This window comes from Mytilus edulis, chromosome 2, assembly GCF_963676685.1.
Source record: "Mytilus edulis chromosome 2, xbMytEdul2.2, whole genome shotgun sequence".
Classification (NCBI taxonomy): domain Eukaryota; kingdom Metazoa; phylum Mollusca; class Bivalvia; order Mytilida; family Mytilidae; genus Mytilus; species Mytilus edulis.
In genome coordinates, this window is record NC_092345.1 from 59,719,399 (window position 1) to 59,742,390 (window position 22,992).

The window sequence follows — 22,992 nt, forward strand, 5'->3', positions numbered from 1 at the left end:
ACGACAGACGGGTATTTCGTCTACAAAAGACTCATCAGTGACGCTCGACTAAAAAATGTTAATAAGGCCAAATGAAACTGACCATTTAACTTAAAAAATGCCGAAGTGCAAACATTTTTTTAGTTTTTCAACGCTATCCTCTTGACCACATAATGTGTTTTCATCAAAATTGGAAATGATAATATTTTATAAAGAAAAATCTTTACCTACGTCGCATTATATATACTAGTATACTAACATATTGTGTTGGAAAATGATGCCCTTTATGGGTTCTTGATTAGATTAATAAAAAATTCTATACTATTAACAAATTCAAAATATACTGCTTTACAAAAAAGGTAAAACAACAGATACATTCAAGTCAAATCTATCTTAATTTCTGTCAAGTTTTTCCATTTTCAAGTAAAGAAAATCACGCATTATGGTTCCATTTATTTCCTGTAATAATTAGATCACTTGCATACTTGTAACACACACACAGACAATAGGTATTGTTTATTTGTTGAAATATATTAAAATATGCGCTGCTGAACTTATATTCGTCAGTATAGTATATAGACTGTTTAATTTCCTGTAGTGTTTGATAATGACCCAGTGACCTACAACTTTTATAATAAATAAACCACATAGACAACGCTTCTGAATCAGTATAAAAAGTATGAATTATTTGTTAAACTAGTGTAAAATGTGGTGTGAAATAATTGGTAAAGGCAACGATATCCGGCTAATTAAATTGACCCGATGAGCTGACATGATGTTGAATTTATTTTGGAAATATTACACTTAATTTAACCTTACAATTTTTCATTATGTTTGTTTAGTCTATGTATTTGCAATAATCAAAATTGTTTTTTGTTTGTTTTGCAAATAAAGAATCATTATGTTGAATATTTTAATGAGAGAACCTTAAATAATCCATTATTTTCATTTTTGTTCTTAACTGAAAAAAATGGTAATACTAAATCCATTATAGCACAACCAAGTAAAAAAGTGTCCTTTAGTTTATACTTAAATCATAAATGAGATCATAGAACATTTCTAATCCGACAAAATGAAGATTAATAAAAAAAATTCGTTTAATTGAAAAAAGGGGGGGGGGGGGGCTTTGATAACTGTTACCCTAGCTTGCCCTACAACATAATATCCCCCCCCCCCCCCCCCAAAAAAAAGAAAAAGAATATAGATTTCTTATTCATGTAATTATATCCTACATTGCTCATGTTATCAATTTATTATTTGTGTATTACTTATAATATTGTGTATTTCACTAATGTTTATATAATCACTGTATGATGTTTTTGTATCTTGCCTGACAAGGGCCCATGATTGGTTTAATAAAATAATGTCTAATGTAAGTCTGAAAATCAAACCCAATAGAGTTAGAATTAGATTTTTAGGCTGACAAATATTTTCTGTCAATTTACATTTGCACAAGTCTGTCTACATGTTCACCAGTTTTTCAATTATCCACTAGTCTGTTTTTACTTTCACAAGTCTTTCTTATAGCCCCCTACTCTGTCCATATGATTTTTAACAGTCTGACTATGTCCACAAGTCACTGCGTTTTAATCGCGGTCTCTATGTGTCCGTCAGTCTGTCTCCGTGTTTACAAGTCGATATACACGTTTACCCGCCAGATTACGTTTCTAACAGTTTGCCTTCATGTCCTACACGTCTACCAGTCTGCTTATATATATATATATACCAGTCTGGCTACAAGTCTACAAGAATATTATTTGCATCATTGACTAAGTCTGTCTGGATATGTCGTCTGGCGGATTTGCTTGTCTCTCACATTCTGAAGATGATGATATTCCTCGTAGTGAAATCGTTAATACAATGTACCAGTACTTAAGTCTATCAGTGTCCATCTCCATGCAAGACTCGGGTCTGATGAAGGTTCTAAAACAATTAAAGATTCGTCTATACAGTCCTTCTGAAAGTCTTCTCGGTCAGATGCAAAAGAATGCCCGGTTAGCGCCATTTGATTTGCCCGGGGCATGTGGAGAATCAGTAGATATCGACACACCAAATTCAGTTATTCGACGAAGAATTTCAACACCTATCTCATTTAACACCAACATTACACAATAATGTCAACATGGAGTCAGTAACTGAGGTAACATTAAGTTAATTTAGAAGTCAATATCTTGTATTTTTCTGTATACAGTTTATAATGCATATATCACTGTCATGAATCAAGGATGTGTATAGTAATAAGGGTCTTACTATCATCGGAACTTTGTTTTTTTTGGTAACACGCCATTATTCCGACAGCCCATTAGTCCGACAGCCTATTGGTCCGACAACCAATTAGTCTGACAACCCAATAGTCCGACAACCCATTGCTCCGACAGCCCAATACTCCGACAACCTATAATTCCGACACTTATCAAGTCAAGTATCAGGATATCAGGGTAAAATAAAATGTGTCTGTCTGTATTATTACGTTTATATTTGTAATAACATATTTTAAGAAATAACTCCGTATATATAATACAAGGCTAAGGTAGTTCGTATACTTTCAATGTTAATTCTCGATTCGAAATCTGTATATAGAATAAAACAGAAAATAATATTTTATTTTTCAAATTAAAGGATCTATGTAAATCAACAACAAGCATTGATGGCGCGAGCTACTGATGATACCCTGCCCAAAGATTTCGGTAGATAGAAAGTTTTTGAGTTGTGAATCTGAAAAAGCATTACACTGTATAACTGACTTATATAAACCTTGAAGTTAAATATCAGAAATCATGGTATTGTAGTACCTGAGAAAAATGTGACAAAAGTTTTCAACTTGGCTGTCAAGTAATGAGTGATGAGTTTGAAAAAGCATCACACGATATAACTGACTTCAATAAACCTTTCAGAAATCCTTGTAATGTAGTTCATGAAAAAGATGCAACGAAAATAGTTATGGGACGGGCGACGAACTGACGGATGGACGGTTGGACGGACGGACAGACAGAGATAAAACAGTATACCCCCACTTTTTCGAAGCGGCGGTCTAATGATTGTGTCAACATTAAGACATTACAATACTAATATGATATAATTATATTTATAGCACTATAAGCCTCAGTCACAATCGGAGCTAAGACAAAATATAAGAAAAAAATACGTATTAATATCAATTAACAGTCAGTATCCAGACATGTACTACATTATTCAAAAGAACTAACGATATGATCCTCATTTTTTTCTCCATAATAGTAAAGTTTTCTTGTGTTCACTTCGAAATTAATCATAATTGTCTAACGTTTTAAAGTTCTGATATGTGCTAGAAATATGGCGAAAGAATTCCTCCCTCAAATTATAATGAAGTGAGCATGCATTCGATTGAAAAATGACGCTCATCCTAAACTTTATCAGCTGTACAATACGATTTTTTGAGTATTTAGCATTTTCAATTCTTCATGTAATGGAAGAGCACCGATTCTGAATTAACATATAAATTACCTTTCTTAAAATCAATGATATCTAAATATGTTTCTTCTTGAAACCAATTTTTAAATGAAAAATAAGTTTCCCACAAAACACATGTTACTAAGTTTTTACAATTAAACAATTTGACAAAGACACAAGGACAAGAATGTCACACATTGTCTTATTCTACTAGTTTGTTATTGTCTTTTATACTGCACTCGTTCTACTTGAGCAGTCAAAATGCGTTGACTGTATATTTCTATGACATATACAGTTACTGACCCGATATCACTTTTCCTTATGCATATTTAGATAGAAATTGCCGAAATATTCATGTCCGTCATATTTGTTTTTCGTAATAAGTTTTGTTGTAAATCATCATGCAGTCCTGCATCTCCACCAATCGTTAAAAAAGAGGCATATCTTTCTAGAATTTAAAATAATCTTAGGATACAAAATCGGTCTCCCAACAAAGTATTGAGTGTCATCTCTCGGATTATGTCTGAACGATCGCTATTAGAAGTGCTACATGTACTGTCTCCGTATTTCGTGGATTCTCATTCCCGAACATGATACCGTATTCATGATTGATCATGATTGGAATTGCTCATCTTTTCTGAGCACATATTTCGTCCTATTTGTCTTCTTATTTTTTAGGTTCTGGGTACGTATTTGTCTCTTTGTTCTTCTTATTTTGACTGACGCTACTTTATCCCATTATTTCTGCAACAAAATAAATTTAAATAAAACTCAGATGAGTGATACAAGGAGAGAAAGTGTTGCGACCAAAGAGGGCGGTTAGTGTTTTCCAACTCCGATGTATTATTTATTTATGTAGTTCATAGTGGGGGAACCTCACTCGGCCCCTAATACGCGAAAAGGGGGATTCGAAGATCTAGTGAAAAGAAGGTAGATCAAGACACACATGCAAGAAATAGCGAGCTAGAACAGCACAGACTGATAGTAGACACACAAACAACGAAATATAAAGATAAATAAAGTAACTAGACACGCAAAACGAAAGAGGGGCGAGGTTAAGGACTGAGCAGTTGCTATAATCATGTGTATCAACTCCAATATACTGAGACAAAATTAATGTCCGCATGCAAAAAATAATTGGAATCAAAACGGACAACCACAAATATCAGAGAGCGGAGTTGTTTTTTTTTTTTTAGAGAAAATTTATCCATACACTAAGAAAAACGCATATTGTCGGAATAATGGGCTGTCGGAGTAATGGGTTGTCGTAATAATGGGCTGTCAATAGTACATGTTGTCGGAGTATTGGGCTGTCCGAATAATGGTTGTCAGACTAATGGGATGTCACCATTTTTTTCCCTCCCCCTTTTTTCCAATATCCGTTATTTTTTCGTTTTCTATTTTAAAATTCACTCTCTTTATTAATATATCTGTGACCGCTGTGGATAGTAAACTTGGAATTGATAGTAAATAGCAAAACCAAGTAATTTGTAGTGTATTTATGTTCTAATGACACGTACAGACAGACGCGAAAAAAAAAATAATATTAATACGAAAGTGAGAAAACGAAAATATAAGATTTTGGAAAAAAAGGGTAGGGTAAAAAAAATGTCCTGTACCCAAGTACCTAGCTATGCTTACTATTAAAGCAATAATTTGAGAAATATATATTAAAGGTTATACTAATATCATGCAGGGGCGGATCCAGCCATTTTAAAAAGGGGGGGGGGGTCCTAACCCAGGACAAAGGGGGGGTTCCAATTACGTGTCCCCATTCAAATGCATTGATCGTCCAAAAAAAGGGGGGGTTCCAACCCCCGGAACCCCCCCTCTGGATCCGTGCCTGAATATGTGAATATTATGAGTCCAGGTAACTCGATCAACTTGATTTGTACGTATGAAAAATTATATTTATTATCTGGTCATGTCCCGCGGTTTTTTTTTGTAATGTTGTTATAATAACAGTGTAAGTTAAGACCAAAAAGTAGACCAGGAAAATACTTTATTATCTTTACTAGTTAATTTCTGGAGATCATGTGTCTGTCATTTATTCTGTTATTCACATCTTTTAAACAATTATATTATATACGCATCATATCAATCTATCAATTAGGATACATTATTTTATTTGGCTTAATAACATATTATTGGTATTTAGTGCGACCGTGCACCTTTCGGTTGTCTCGAGTGTTTTCTATTATAGCAATGTTTAAGTCGTCATGTTGTGGGATTTTCAAATCCCAAAAGAAGAACACACTTCAAATTCAACATGATTTTCGATTTGGTAACCGCATTACTTTAATATAGATCATTATATATTACATAACCTTACACAATCAATTTACTTTTTATGATTAATCTGATATGAATGCCCAATATATTTTATTCCCAAAACCTTATTTAAAAGGAGGGGACATGGTCAAAGTGTCGTGCAAACCAAATTATTGTTTATTGTCACGGAATAATTACAAACTGTGCTATAGTTTTTAAGATTATTGGATAATTGACTTGTTCTCTAGGTACATGTATGCTGTTTTTTATTTGGTCGGGTTGTTGTCTCTTTGACACATTCCCCATTTCCATTCTCAATTTTATACCTTACTTACCCAGGTGACATATCAGTTGTACCCTTGATATTGGTATAAATTCAAATCACAGGAACTTGTTTCTATCCATTAGAACCCCCACTATTAACGTATATATTTACCAGAAATAATGGTTTTAAGCGGAGAGGTGAAAAAATTACTTGGGTACCTTCTCGAAAATATACGTTGATAGTGGGTCTTCCAATGGATAGAAACAAGTGCCTGTGATTCTAATGCTTAATGATATATTAAAAGAAGATGTGGTATGATTGCCAATGAGACAGCTGTCCACAAGAGACCAAAATGACACAGACATTAACAACTATAGGTCACTGTACAGCCTTCAACAATGAGCATAGCCCATACCACAAAGGCCCCGATATGACAATGTAAAACAATTCAAACGAGAAAACTAAGATACATGTATATGTACATTGTACATGTTGTATATGAAGATTAATTAGATTAAAGTAAACAATGTGGTATGCTTCCAAAATAAATGCTATCCGCTAAAGACCAACTGATGTTGATCCAATTACTATAGCCAAACAAATGATACATACATGTAGGTTACCATACTTCCTTCATTTATATTATGATTATTGAGTATTTTTTTGGAAACATTTCAAACCTTTACATGCTGTTTATATATATGTTACAGTAAATAGGTGAAATTAGGAATTACATGTAATTACTAAAATTTAGGAATTACAGGTAATTCCCGATGCACTTAGTTAATACAAGTAATTCCTTAAACGGACCAGTAATTACTAAATTTAAAATGAATATTTACACCTATTTACTGACTGCTAAAACAACCATAACTTTTGATCACCTGACCATAATACAACATTGTTTTAGCTGTGTAATACTAACTAGAAGATCAGTTAGTACTCTTAAAATTTTGAATGGTTGATATGTATAAAAAATATCTTGAATAAATATGGACTTTCAAATATTTGGTTAAATCAGAGTAACTTTAGTTTTAATCCAAAATAGTTTAAGTTGAGCATTATAATACAGATAATTTTTGACCAACTTCAAGTGTTTAGTAATTACATGTAATTCCTAATTTCACCTATATTTACTGTAACATATACATGTTACTACAGTTCAGCGACTCAAGTTTAAAAGGCATTTATATAAAAGAATTTAAACTTAATATCATTTTGTATGAACATCATGTTGAATATTTACATTTTCTCAAAAAGTTTTTATTTTACTTAGCTAATAAAGAAGATGATGGATTTCCAAACAGAAATCTTGTTGACAGTGAAAAAATTGAAGAATTGCACCAATTGTTACAGAGAATCGATTTCAAGCAGAAACAGATGCTCAAAGATAAGGGAATACAACAGCCATCCATGTTCACATATAAAGGTATATATTGTATATATATATTTTGTCTACATTTTCTGAATTTATGATTTTAAAAATCTTTCAAAAGATATAAATGTACATTGTAAGTCATGTAATTCAAATAGAGACATGCCATTCATTGTCTTTGATAAAAGATAGAGTTACATGTATACCTTTTTAGTATTATCAGCTTATATACTTACTTAGCCTTGTTAATATCTATAAATATACCTTATGTATATTACATGTATGTTGAAATGTCTGTCAGAATATATACATATATGCATGTGATCATAATGTTTCAAATAGCCAAACATTGTAAAATACATGTATATACATATATATATATATATACAACTCGTCTAAACATCAACCCAACAATGTTAGATCTGTAAATTTGCTTTCGCAAATTTTTGGTTCTTCCCTCGCCGGGATTCGAACCCATGCTACTGTGATATCGTGACACCAAATCGCCTGCACTGCAGCCGTCCCGCTAGACCACATGACCACCTGGGCTATATACATGTATATATATATATATATATACAACTCGTCTAAACATCAACCTAACAATGTTAGATCTGTACATGTAAATTTGCTTTCACAAATTTTGGTTCTTCCCTCGCTGGTATTCGAACCCATGCTACTGTGATATCGTGACACCAAATCGCCTGCACTGCAGCCGTCCCGCTAGACATATATATTGAGTATTGGAAATCCTGTACACCCTTTCCTTAGACCAAGTTTAACAAATATAATATGAATGTTTAAATTCAACTAATTATCTCCTGGCAATACACATTTACTTTAGGAACTTTTTATGTTTTATTTTGCAGTAAGCAGCTGTTTGTGATGCTTATAGGCATAAACAATCTAGTCTGGACATGTAAAACAGCAGCTGGTTCTATTTTGAAGTAAGCTATTTGGTGATTACATTAATTTGACATGACCAGACCAAGTCTTGGGATAAATTAATAGTACTCATTGTCATGATTGTACTAGCTTTTTATTGTTTTATATATTTTATGGAAAATACTGTTAGTTGAGCCTTCAAAAATTAATTTATAAGGAGATAAAGTGTTGTTGCCAATGAGAGTAGAGACATCTAACAAATAGCATGAATAGAGTCATGGAGGATTGAATTCATACTCATTTTTATTAGAGTGTTACAAAATAATTGCAGGAAAAAAAACAACAACAAAAATCAAAATAATTGTGTATTTAGTAGAATTAGCCAAATCAAACAATAACTGACTTAAATCTTGTTTGAAATTTTCACATTTCTATTGATTAAATATTATTTTATAGATCAAATAATAAATAGATAAAAGGGCAGTAATCCAGTCTCAGATTTTTGTTTTGGTTATATTGTATACAGCTGATTGTATTTTAATACTATTTACAAATACTTCTTATATGTCAAAAGAAAAAAAAATTGCTGTACCTGATATTGTGATTTATATTGAAATTGATAAAGACAACAAACTCAATAATGAGCTATTCCAATATCAATCTCCTTAGGGAAAAAATGGGGTGCTACCTAATTTTAGACCTCCCTAGTGCCCATAGACACATCAAACACTTGCCAAAATATAAGCTTGAACCCCTGAGGGGATCACACATCAAATTATAAAAGTTGTATATATTCTACACCGTGAATAAGACCAAACAATGATAGAAGGAGTTAGTTTTAAAATATAATTGAAAAACTAAACTGATACAAATCAATAATTTTTTTGATGTTGATAAATAAATCACAATGTGTAATAGTTGTAATAAATTGTAATGCCAGCCTACAATAGTAGAAGGGGTTTATGTTTAATGATCCATGCTTTTGTTTGTTTATTCTTTCATCTGTTCTGCTTTAGGTTCAAGTTTTGGTAAAAGTTTTTTGGTCAGGATAGTTGTTAATGATGTTAACGACCAATCAACTTAAAAATAAATATACATGTGCCTTATGTTATGATCTTTCTAAGGATAAATTAATGGTTTGACCCCAATTTCATGGTCCATTGAAAATAGAAAATTTATCACAACTTCTAGCTATTCTTTTTATAGAGTTATTCCAGAAGATATTTTTGGGTCACTCATTAGAATATCTTTTAAATATATGATTTTGATTACAACTGCATTAAGATAGAATAATTGCATGCAGAAAATTATTGCTTTTGTCACATATATATCACTTGTCAATTTAATAAAATTAAACATTTTTTTTTTATTACTTTATTACAGAAGCTACAAAATAGAGCTAAGGCCCTTTAAGCCAAGAAACTGCCAGTGTCAGAAAAGGACAAACTTAGAAAGGCTATGCAAATTGATTTAATGTCAAGTTGGGACAGTGATTCTGTAGATAAACTCGCCTGATCACAACTGGGATTTGACTGTCACAAGATTTTAAATCTTACATGGATAAACTAAAGTCATTTACTAGACTGTAAATACCAGAGACAGCTGAATGCACAAGGCAAAGAGCTGAGGTCCAAGTAAATCAGAGAGGCCTTGTCACAAGAAATGTACAGAACTTGCATGGATTTTTACTTAAGGGCATATTACACAAAATTGAGAGATATCAATAAAAATTTCTTTAAATTTTAATAAGGACCAATTCAAAGGTACACTTTTGGAATTTGCAAGAACAAAAATACCTTCATGTTTACTTTTGAATTATAGTTGACAGTTTTCAGTTTAAGGGGGGAACCCTTAAAATGAAGTGGTTTGGTTTATTGAATTTGATTATTTTTTAAAGTAAAAAAATGAATTACTGCTCTTTTATTTCAACATTTGCATTTTTTATTAAAATTATTTACAAGTGCAGCATATCGGTGACATCAGATTACGTTAATGTGTTTGGTTAAGCTACATATTTCTTTTTACTTTAACTTTCTGTTGTCTTTTCTAATTAATTAAATGCTGAATAATAATTTGAGTGTTGCTCATTTCAGTGTCTTGTATTTGCTGTCAAGATTTTTCCTGTAAGATTTCACATTATTTATAATCGCTTGGTCAAAGGGAGATAACTTTTTGAATCTTCACATTAGATAATCTGCAAAGAGGATTATGTAAAATGTAAATAGTTGAAAATTAATTTTATGGTTCAATAAAATCAAAATAAGTTATTGCCATTCATTATAAATAAATTTCTATCAAAAATAAGGCTCAAAGAATTTTTTTATTTTATTTATATAAATAATAACAAAGTACACACATCATGCACATGTTGACTTCATAAAATTTGTAAACAAAAAAAATTGAAAATAAAACTAAAAAAATTTAACTAATCAGGAGACAGTCAATACACCAAATATATTTATAAGCATATAAACTTATTATTTTCTTCAATTGTCCAAGTACATATTCAATATTGATAATTTTTTGCTTGACATTACATAATTTTGTTGATAAAAGTTTATTTGTGTGCTATTTTATTCAATTGTACATATTTGAAGTATTTCATTACACCTTATTATTTTTATTCTTGCATACAGCATTTGGAATGAAATTTTAATCAATGTTCGAGCAGCAGGATGTTTTTTTTGTCGAGCCTGCAACTTTTGTTGCAGAAAGCTCGACATAGGGATAGTGATCGGGCGGTGGCGTTAGCTAACTTTTTAAAAGCTTAATAATTTAGAAGGTGGAAGACCTGGATGCTTCATACTTTGTATATAGATGCCTCATGTTACAAAGTTTCCGTCAGTCACATGTCAAATGTCCTTGACCTCATTTTCATGGTTCAGTGACCACTTGAAAAAAAAGATCAGAGTTTTTGTAATGTTGAATTCTCTCTTATTATAAGTAATAGAATAATTATATTTGGTATGTGCGTATCTTGCAAGGTCCTCATGCCCGTCAGACTGTTTTCACTTGACCTGACCTCATTTCATGGATCAGTGAACAAGGTTAAGTTTTGGTGGTCAAGTCCATATCTCAGATACTATAAGCAATAGGGCTAGTATATTTGGTGTATGGAAGGACTGTAAGGTGTACATGTCCAACTGGCAGGTGTCATCTGACCTTGACCTCATTTTCATGGTTCAGTGGTTATAGTTAAGTTTTTGTGTTTTGGTCTGTTTTTCTCATACTTTATGCAATAGATCTACTATATTTGTTGTATGGAATGATTGTAAGGTGTACATGTCTAGCGAGCAGATGTCATCTGACCTTCACCTCATTTTCATGGTTGAGTGGTCAAAGTTAAGTTTTTGAGTTTTGGTCTTTTTATCTAATACTATATGCCATAGGTCAACTATATTTCGTGTATGGAAATATTTTATGATCTATATGTCAGTCGCGCAGGTTTTATTTGACCTCGACCTCATTTTCACGGTTCATTGCTCAGTGTTAAGTTCTTGTGTTTTGGTCTATTTTTTTAAAACTATAAGTAATAGGTCAACTATATTTGTTGTATGGAAGCATTGTTAGCTGTACATGTCTGTCTGGCATGGTTCATCTGACCTTGACCTCATTTTCATGGTTCATTGCTCTTTGTTTAGTTATCTTGGTTAATGTTAAGTTTATGTGACAGTTTTTAATAAAGCTTTATACTTAGGACTACATGTATCAACATAATATCAATGATAAGTAAAGAAGGCGAGACATTTCAGTGTGTGCACTCTTGTGAATTTACGAATTATGTTAATCATGTAAATAATGTTATGTTTTTTGTTTTTTGCTTTTTGAAGTTTTTAAAATTGACAAATAATGCTAGCAGGGGAGATTATTCATTAACATTTTTATGATGCCAAACTTGAAATTTAGAGGTGCCTATGTTTGCTATTTGTTATAACCCAATTGTTATGATTCTTAAATAATCTATACAAGTAAGCATGTTAATTTGTCAATAACCATTATTTTATTAATTAGTTTGAATTTGATGGGGTTCTTTGATGTAGAACTTGACTTTTTTTAAACAAAAGTGTTTTTTTATTTGTTTTAAATGTTTTTAAAATTGTATAACAAACTTTTTGACATTTTATTTTAATTTATCACCAAAACAACTCTAATTTGTCAGTATCTGAATAAAATTAATTTGTTAGATACTTTGTTTCTTTTATTGAAGTATATACAAAGGGAGATAACTCAAAATTGTTTTTTTTTTATTATTCTGACCCGATTAGAAGTGATGAAAATAACTATGCCCTAGACAGGATGACAATAAGAAAATGCTAGAAATTGTTGTGTATGGTTATGCTTTGTCCAAAAGTTTTTGTTATCTCCTGTATTGTATATTGCTGCCATTGTCAAAATCCAAATCACACATAGATAGCCTTGTCCTATAGTTTATATCTGGTGTTTGTGTTTTTTGTATGTCTTAGATTCTAACTCTTCAAGTTCTTATATAAATTCAGATGCATTGCCATTCTTTACATATAGGTAAAGGCATATTTACAAAATGGAATTGAGCTTTGCAAATGAGTGACATGTATTCGTTGGATTATTGTTTAAGTTTCATCTGAAAAATACAGTCTTCAATGTTACTGACAAATTATACATTTGCACATTGCTATTTGAAACCACAAATATTATTCTACTGTAAATACACAGAGCAGCAATCCATGCCTTTCAAGTCTAATACTTTGTAAACATGGATCAGAAAAGTTGGAGGATCAATTTTATATGTACAGTAGCTACAAAGTTATCACCATTAAAAATTCCTGTTTTTCCTAATTTTTGTTTTTTTATTTAATTAGATATTTTCAAACCAGATATTTGGGTTAAAGTGAAAACAAATCCCCAACATCCCTTTTCCAAAAAGCAGAGGGAAAAATTCTGCCTTTTCTTTATTATTCATTTGCACTATTGTTTTGTAAGTAGTTATACAGGATTATATTGACTTTAAATTGCATTAAATTTGATGGAAGTTCTAATTTAAATAAGTCATAAACAAGAAATTTATTTGAATTTACATGTAATTAAATTACATAATTAATTAAATTAAATTTATATTTAAAATTCTTTAAATTTGAAATTTATTGAAATTTAATTTATATTAAAAGATCTTTAAATCTCAAATTTATTCAAATTTAAATTATATCAAAACTTCTTTAAATTTGAAATTTATTCAAATTTAATTTATATTAAAAATTCTTTAAATCTCAAATTTATTCAAATTTAATTTGCATAAACATTTCTTTAAATTAGAAATTTATTCAAATTTAGTCTATACTTAAATTCTTTAAATTTGAAATTTATTTAGATTTAAAAATACCTTTAAACTAGGTTGAAATTTGGGAATTTATTTGCAATATTAAATTTAGTTTAAATCTATATTAAATTAGAAATTTTCCAGCAAAGTAAATGCATAATATTTTTTGTAATTTGAAATTTAATATGCATAACATATGCATTTAATTTTATATTAAATGCATCATTTCATGCAGTGTTGAATAGAAGGAACAGTTTGAAAACAGCATTGAATTTGATTTGATTTACTTTTAATTTATAAATTACTTTTAGCCAATTTATGAATAAATTTATATTTTTTATAATATACCTCAATAAAAATAAATAACAAGTTAATGTATAATATTGTTTCTGATCTTTCCATTTACTAAACTAGTCTAAAGTATGAATATCTGAAAGATTTTGGGCATTTAATTTTTAAAAAAATCTATCTTCATGTCATGCGGCTTTCATACACTGAATAGATCGACATATAGACGAACTATTTTACATATTATTGGCCGCAAAAGGGAAACGGTCTTCTATATAGATAAGTTTAAGCAAATTAAGGAATAATTATTTCGAACAAAATGTGGTCGGATAATCATGTTATGATTTTACAAAAGAGTTGGATAATAAGATACCTTAAGAGATATAATCGTAGTAAAATATCCTGAAAAAGTGAACGGCTCATCATGGATCAGGAATGCGTATAATTAGACAATATACGTATAGTGTCTTGAAATATGAAATTCATTTGTATGAGGCTTAGAAACGGGGGAAACACGAGGTTCTACCGAGCATTTCCCCTGTTTCGTGCCGAATACAAATAAATTTCATATTTCAAGACACTATACGTATATTGTTTTTATACTGAAATCGATAAAAAAAAATTAAAAAATTAAAAAAAAACATGTGACAAATATTGTTAAAAAAAAGTTTGGAACAGTGTATGTAAAGTGCGGATCCTAAAATATCCTTTTTACTGTATATGCCATAAATGTCTAATGTAGAATGATAAATAAACAGACGAACTTTTTTTAATTTTTGAAGAAAATGAAGAAAAGTAGTTAAAATGTATATGTTCAGAAATACATAATACTAATAAAACAAAGTAAGAGATGCGAGCGGGATTTATCGCGCCTAAAGCCATCCAACTGTGAAATATATACCAAAATAGGTGAATTTTTAGGAAATTTCACGAACAGTTCGTGCAGGTGCTTTATAACTAACAGGTGAGATGTTGTTGCAGTAAAAAATATTCATTTTAATACAATTATTAAAGTTGTATAACGTAGAATATGTTTTGTCATTCAGTTTCTTCATATTTAACTAAATTCCACTATGATGATTTCGTAATGCTAGTCATGTTTACTGTCGAATAATGATACTATTCTTTCATTTTAACTGTGGAGCGAATCATTAGTATTGTATATGCGGTGCATTTTCACTGTATAATTATTATTTTTTTTTATCTATTACAGCTCATTTCTTTAAGCATGTAGAGCAAGACTTCAAATATTAAAAATACAGGTTAAACTGTGCCTATTCATATTGTTTAAAAATGTCAATCTTATTTACAAAGTTTGTATAAACAATTATACAAACAAAGCAAGCAAGCCAACCAAAGTTTTGCTTTACATGCATTAGGAAATTAGCTGTAAAGCCTTAATTTAGCCGACTTGCTCAAATAATAGATAAAGTAAGAGAAAGATTTGATAAAATTTAACTTACGGATAAAAGTTTGGTTTTAAAACACTCTACTAAATTCAATAGAAATAACATTTATTTCAAATGTATTCCATTTAGTTTCTTATAAAGCGTATAGAGATCTTTATCCTTATTTTTTTTATCCATTTCCATGACACTTCACCACTAATTACGTACATCTTGATATAGATTGCACCTTTGTTTTCCCGTTTAAAAGGTTTTACACTGGAGCCCTTTATAACTTGCTGTTCGGTGTGAGCCAAGACTCCATGTTGAAGACCGTATTTTGACGTATAATGGTCTACTTTTATAAATTGTGACTCGGATGGAGAGTTGTCTCATTGTCACATACGACATCTATATGGCTCAAAAACGAAACGAGACGGGATAAAAAGGGATGAAAAAATCTACGCTACTTTTTTAATATATTTATAATGGGCTTTATATGAGTCAAAATAGAGTAAAATAGTGGGTCGCATTTGGGTATAAGCGTCACGCCGGATTGCCGATTTTTTGCAAGCGTGACAGGTGAAAGTCTAATGATTGTGTAGAGAAAAACGGGAAATGAAGTCTAGCGGGACACGGATAATTACAAAAAATTAGAACTGCATAGTATAAGCGGGTTACGGGAATCTGACAAAACAATAAGCGGAATACGGGAATCTGCCAAAACAGTAAGCGGGATCCGGGATCAGAACCCCCCAATGAGACCCCAGAAAAAGATATTTTTGTATATTCATCCTATTGTTACAGTCATGCCTTCAATAACAAAAGTATCCGATGCATGCATTTTTTCATATTTTTGGTCCTTTTTTCAATTTTGTGGGGTCCAAATTTATAGACAAAAGTCCTTTAATATAGATATTTGGAATTCGTTGACATGCTGAATCTGACCATGTATCAAGTTTGGGGATTTTTTGCCTAGTTGCTGAAATAGCCCACATAGAGTTCCAAAGGGTCTAAAATCAACAAAAAAGAATTGTAGCATGCATTTCGTGTACAATAACCCAAATGTGCATGGTTTTACCTCTGTGGTAGTATCCATTCGCGGATCTAGAATTTTTCATAAGTAGGGCCCACTGACTGCTTAAGAGGGCCCGCTGCTGTCACGCTCCAGTGATTCACTATATAAGTTAAAATCAAGGAGAAACGTAATCTGAAGAATACAATATGACATTTTGAGAATCGCTTTTGTTACAAATTTGAAAAGCTATATATTTGATGAAGAATAAATGAGGAGTTTGTATTTCAATTGGAAAATACATGTATCATAAATCCTAAAGTCATCAACTAAGTTTTTTTTCATTTGTTGCAAGTGCATTTATCACATATAAATTCTACAATAAAAATTCCTCGCATCTTTGAAAATTCTACATTAATAATGACTGCACTAACAGTGATAATTCATCGCATCTATAGTTAAAATGGATCGCTTTCAATAATCGATATGCTATATTATGATGCTTTTATAACACTTATTTGAAGTTTAATGCTATGTTTGTATATTATAAAGACATATCACAATGAAAATATGTTAAAACTTAACTTAAAATCCTTTAACTTGATATTTTCAAAACGTAAACAAATACAGTTTTCCCATGATCCTTTATTCTACAATAGACATACCCGCATATAACAGTAAAAATGAACTAGCTGGATTCGTACTTTATATACACTGATTTCCCTCTTAGGGTACAATTTTGGGGTATTTCCCTATGACCGTAGCCCAGGCGGTAGGACATTGACATTTTAAGGAATTAGAAAGGAAAAATGATCTTAATTAATAACATTTAATAAACATGGTATATAAATTACCAATTTGAAGACATAACAAGTTTAAATTCATAAAAGTTTGACCATTGTTACTACACATTGTCATGGTTGTGACGTGACGTTGTTGATGAAATATAGTAGTTCCGGTAAGGAAGCGGGGCTTATAGGTTAGTTGAGGTCATTGACGATCATTGACGTATAAAGCTAACGTTTATACATACTTAGACAATATACGTATAGTGTCTTGAAATATGAAATTTATTTGTATGAGGCTAAGAAACGGGGGAAATGCGAGGTTCTACTGGTATGAAAAATCAGAAGTATGGATTTCAATATAGAAGCTCAATTCCAGAAGTTGTCGGACTGATTTATGGATGATTTCACCTGTACACCACCGAAAATGATGGTTAGTATTTTTTTATTTATACCTAGTTATCATAAATGGTTTAAGATAAATATTATTGATAAAGATCAGCAAAAACTCAAGGAAATTTTCGCTTTTAAAATACATTACTGGCACGGGGCTGAACACTTTTTTTAGGCACAATCATAACTTTGTTTACTTCCGAGAGATCCGAAAGGAATTTGTTTGCTACATTGAAAAGGCAAGAAATAACTTTTAAATATTATTAAATTGTAAGTAAACATGACACAATATAGTCTTTGTGATGTAATTATCACTCTGGTCTACAGGAATACCTGATAATCAAGGGAGATAACACACTTCATACGAGTAAAGTGAGATACAAATGTACATCATCGCATGTGCTTTTAACCAATGATTTGACCCCTGGTCAGTAGATATCATATGCATAAAAAACAGAAAAAACATTTACATGCTTTAAGAAAATCATGAATTATTATTTTTAATGCACATGAGCAAAACAAAAGATATTGTCATTTCTCAGCACTGAAAAAGGGGGAGGGTCAAACTTTTTTGAAAACAATATTTCTGCACCTATTCAATTATTAAGCTAGTTAGCTACTACCCATTGCTTCTAATACAAAAGGTTTAAATGAAGGTGGCTAAGCCACAAGGAAGAAGCATTTGTCTTTCTTTGTGATTAAACTTTCAAGAATAAGATTTTTCTCTCTCAATAATACTTATGTATTTAAATCAAATGATAACAAAGCCTGAGTATTTTTTTTTGTCTTATTTCAGTTCCAGACGTATCATTATTTTCAACCTGAGATGGCAAACTAGAGGTTTTAAAAAGTCCTGAATAACTGGTAAGCATTTTGTTTTATTAGGCAAGCTCTAAATTGTTTTTTATGATATTTATGCAATTGAAATTACAGTCGGTATGTTAAAAACATGCTAATATGAAAACTGTTGCTATGGTCTTGGTATTAAATGAAAAGGCTTAGTTACAGATCGTTACGACTCAATATTTCGAGTTAAATCTTGCAGCAACTGTTTCTCATGTAACACTGCAAACTATATTTAGCACTACTTTGATCTGTCGTTATTTAATGACGCCATTATACATGTGATGTCACAAGGTTTCCGTTAAGACCTCTTGTGGATTTCTCACTGATAAAAGGTTTTCACTGAAATACATGTAAAAAACATTTTTTTCTCAAATAGAATTATGTGAAAGGACAAGTTTTGAAAATTTGCACTATATTGTACTCTAATTATATGATATGGATGATTTCCAAGTAGTTTAGAGTGGTTTTAACAGTATTAAATACCAGATTTCCACTAGTAAGAATAATTATTTTGGTGTTGTTTTTTTTATACAACCTTCATTTTTGCATAATTTCTCTGTCAAAATGCACTTTAAGGCACAAGAAAATTTTGTAGAATGCTTTAACAGGGTCTGTGTATTGTAATAAGAGGTTATAATCAGAAGTTTTGTCCTTGTTTTGACTAGTGAAGGTATTCTGGAAGAAATTACTTATACATACTCATTGTATTCAAAATAAATGAATATAGCGACGAAAGTGTCATTGCCTTATAGTGCTAAAACAACTTTATTTTTTTTCAGAAATGGACAAAAATACACAGATTTATTCAGAATGTTATACCGATGAAGATCACATAAAAATATTTGGAAAAATCAGAAGTATGGATTTCAATATGGGACAAGATCCCTAATGCGCCTTGAAATGAGGAACTCAAAAGTCACGTGTAAACAAAAATTCTCTGTGTAGTGATATTTGACACTTTTCTATGATAAACAAGTGACTGAGCTTAACCATTTGAGTTAATTTAGAAAGTAGGGGAACACAGAATAAATGTGTAAAATCTATGGAGCTATTAAATGTGTTCAAAGTATTAAATTTTCAAAGAACTTTTTGTGTTAAAAATGGGATTATTTACCATGAGGAGCCGCATCACAAAAGGATACTCGGGGTTTGCTAATTTACGGAAAAAGTAATCTCACTTCGTACCCCGAAAATTTAACCACATATGTCAAAATGTCTCAGCTTCGAAACGAGCCATCACACATATCCAAGTTAACGATATGGACTGAGCAACAGAAGAAAACGTTACCATTACGGCCTATGGAAAAACTAATGCGCATCTGTACCCATTTATACTTCTAACGCGGACCTCGAAGAGAGCACCCTAGCAACACCTGTACAGGTAAAGCATCTGATAGCAACCAAGGATAAAGGGATGATTTTAGATACAGTTTTCAACGATAAAAAGATGATATGGGAAACTAATAGAGATATCGGAAAATATATAACTGTAGAACTATTATTATATTCTTAAACAGTAACTTCGTAACAGAATGACGTCATGGTTTGGTATGTGACGTCACGAACGTCAAGTTTTCATGTTTTTTTGGCACACTAAATGCAACTATAAAAAATACAAAACACACAAAAAAAATACATTATTAACCGATAATAAACAAACTAGTTTTTAAAACAACAGCACGCAAATTGTAAGGTAACCCAGGTGCTTCGGATAAGTAATTGAGAAGTTCTTTTTATGCTTTTGAAGCAAGACAAAAGTAGAACTGAAGGTAACCCAGTGCTATGAATCAGAAAACAGTTCATATTTTATAATACTAATCTGGTTGTATACCAGACTCATGGTCTGAAGGTATTATTGTACCAATATATAAATGTAAAGGAGACCCTGCAAATCCTGATAACTACAGGGGCATTACGGTTCTTAGCTGTTTTGGTAAATTATTCACATGTGTGCTGAATAATAGGCTTAATTGTTATTTAGATAATTTTAATGTTCTCTGCGAAGAGCAAGCAGGCTTTAGAAAGCATTATGGTACTACTGATCACATTTTTAATATGAACTGTCTGATTGATCTTTACTTGCGATGTAACAAACCTTTATTTTGTGCTTTTGTTGACTACCGGAAAGCCTTTGACTCGGTGGATAGATGTGCATTATGGCACAAGTTACTACAACAATGTATTGATGGTAAAATGTTTAAAGTTATTCACAGTATGTATAAAAATGCCAAATCTTGTGTACGATTAGGTTGTAACACCTCAAGTTTCTTTTTTAGCAATGTTGGCGTACGCCAAGGAGAAAATTTGTCTCCTGTACTATTTTCATTGTTTTTAAATGATCTAGTTGAATTTTTGTCACATTCTTATGAAGGTTTGTCAAATGTTTACAATGCTGCTCATATTTTTCTTGATAATGATGAAATTGCTGTATACTTTAGATTGTATCTATTACTTTATGCTGATGACACTGTAATTCTAGCAGAGTCTGAATCTGAATTGCAAGCTGCCTTGAATGCCATGTATTTGTATTGCAAATGTTGGAAATTAGAAGTAAATGTTGCTAAGACTAAGATAGTAATTTTTAGAAAACGTACTTTTGAACTGAATAATAACCTTGCTTTCACTTACGATGGTCAAAATATAGATATTGTTGATGATTTTACATATCTTGGAATAATTTTTGCTTCAAATGGTTCATTTTGTAAAAATAAAGAAAGATTAGTTTGTCAAGCTAGAAAGGCTATGTTTAGTATAATGAAAAAAAGTAGAAAACTAAATTTACCTATTGATATACAGCTTGAGATGTTTGATGTAATGGTTTTAGCTATATTAATGTATGGTTGTGAGATTTGGGGTTCTACTAATAACAGTATACTAGAATCATTTTGTCTGCAATTTTATAAATATATACTAAGTCTGAAGAAATGTACACCAAATTGTATCATGTATGGTGAACTAGGAAGATTTCCTATTGATATTTTTATCAAAAGTAGAATGGTTGCATTCTGGAAAAGAATTATTTGTAATAAGCAAGATAAAATTGCTGCTACTTTGTACAAGTTATTATATAACATGCATATCAAGAACTTTTTCCATTCTAAATGGATTGTTTGTATTGAAAAAACCCTTAATAATTGTGGTCTCTCAGAGTACTGGCTGTCACAGAGTGTACCAAAAAATGTAGTCATATCAAATCTAGTCAAACAATGTCTCTGTGATCAGTTCAAACAAACATGGGTTACTACTGTTTATGATTCAGCTAAATGTTTAAATTATAGAATTTTCAAAACCATTCATAATTTTGAAAGATATATTGTTGATCTACCATATGATCTTCGAAAGGCATATTGTAATTTTAGATGTATGAACCATAAATTGCCAATAGAACAAGGTCGTTTTTGGGGTGTTGAACGTGATGATCGCATTTGTGATTTATGCAATTTATGTGAAATTGGTGATGAATTTCATTATCTATTTAAATGTACTTTTTTTTCAAATGAAAGAAAAAGGCTTTTGCCCTGTAATGTGTATAAAAAGCCAAATGCTATAAAATATTGTGAACTTTTTTGTTCTGATGACTACAATTTAATTGTCAAACTTGCCAAATTTTGTAAAATTGTTCTGTCTGTTATAAATTAGATTTGCCTTCCACTGCAAATTCCTTAAATCATGTACTTTATGTATACCATTGTATATGTAACCATGTCATTCTATGATCTCATTATTTTGTATATATGTTATTGTTTGTTATTATTGTTTATATTAACATACCCCTGATGGGGTCTTGAGAAATAAAAAGTTTCAGTTTCTCCTGTTGAAATATATGATAAAGCGTATAAAACATGGCAAAATCCGTATCACATGCCGTATCACCCTCGACCATTATCGAACCACAGATGAATTATCACGTTGTGATTGGTTAAATGCCGTCACGTGGTGACCCCCTATGACACCGTATGGGGTTAGTAAGTTTCATATGGGGTTCATGACGCGTTAATGGCGACGTCATCTATTAATGTTGTTGTGTATCATTGTTTATTTTTCAACAAAACGCCGCAGAAAAAGACCAGCGTCCGATAAATTCGTTATACGGTTAACTACTGACCCCCTACGGATCCATAGAGGGTGAATAAAATTCATAGGGGACTTGGCCTCCGGCCTCACCCTCTATGGATTTTACTAACCCTCTATGGATCCGTATGGGGTCAGTAGCGAACCATATAACTTATAATATCATCCCTCGGGCCTAAAGGCCCTTGTGCTGATATTGGTGTCTCGGGATGATACGACATATGATACGGATTTTGCCATGTATTTATAGGTTTCATAACGAGTGAGAATTAGATATCGACTGATATCAACTCGAGTTATTTAATTTCAATAATAATAAACGAGCCTATGGCGAGTTTATTATTATTGAAATTAAATAACGAGAGTTGATATATCAAGCGATATCTAATTCTCACAAGTTGTTAAACCTATTTCTCTTATGGCAAAAAGTTGTATGTGCTGAATAGAGAATATATAACTAGACTTTATTGTATTACCATTGAGATACCATTGAGATATGACTTTAAGACAACACTGCCAAGGTTGACTACCTTGGACACGGATACGGAAAAGTGCCACCATAGTCCGTGTTCTCTTGTTGTCTCATTGGCAACCACACCACACCTACAAGATTACATCATTGACTCCTTATGATTAGTTCGTAAATGTAGTTACGTGCATTGAGTGTGGTAACTTTTAGAGACAACCGTGTCACTGTAACATAGGCCACTGT

The 22,992-nt window shown here is 31.3% G+C and overlaps 2 long non-coding RNA genes across 2 annotated transcripts; both read left to right on the top strand.

Moving 5' to 3' along the window:
• The first annotated feature begins 8,180 nt into the window (after positions 1-8,180).
• Positions 8,181-12,389, top strand: LOC139512546 (uncharacterized). The gene is made up of 2 exons (XR_011662302.1): positions 8,181-8,266; positions 9,588-12,389. It is a non-coding gene; the product is annotated as an uncharacterized lncRNA (long non-coding RNA).
• Positions 12,390-17,311: 4,922 nt separating this feature from the next.
• LOC139512547 (uncharacterized) lies at positions 17,312-19,295 on the top strand. Its single transcript, XR_011662303.1, has 3 exons — positions 17,312-17,403; positions 18,160-18,227; positions 18,989-19,295. It is a non-coding gene; the product is annotated as an uncharacterized lncRNA (long non-coding RNA).
• The last annotated feature ends 3,697 nt before the right edge of the window (positions 19,296-22,992 follow it).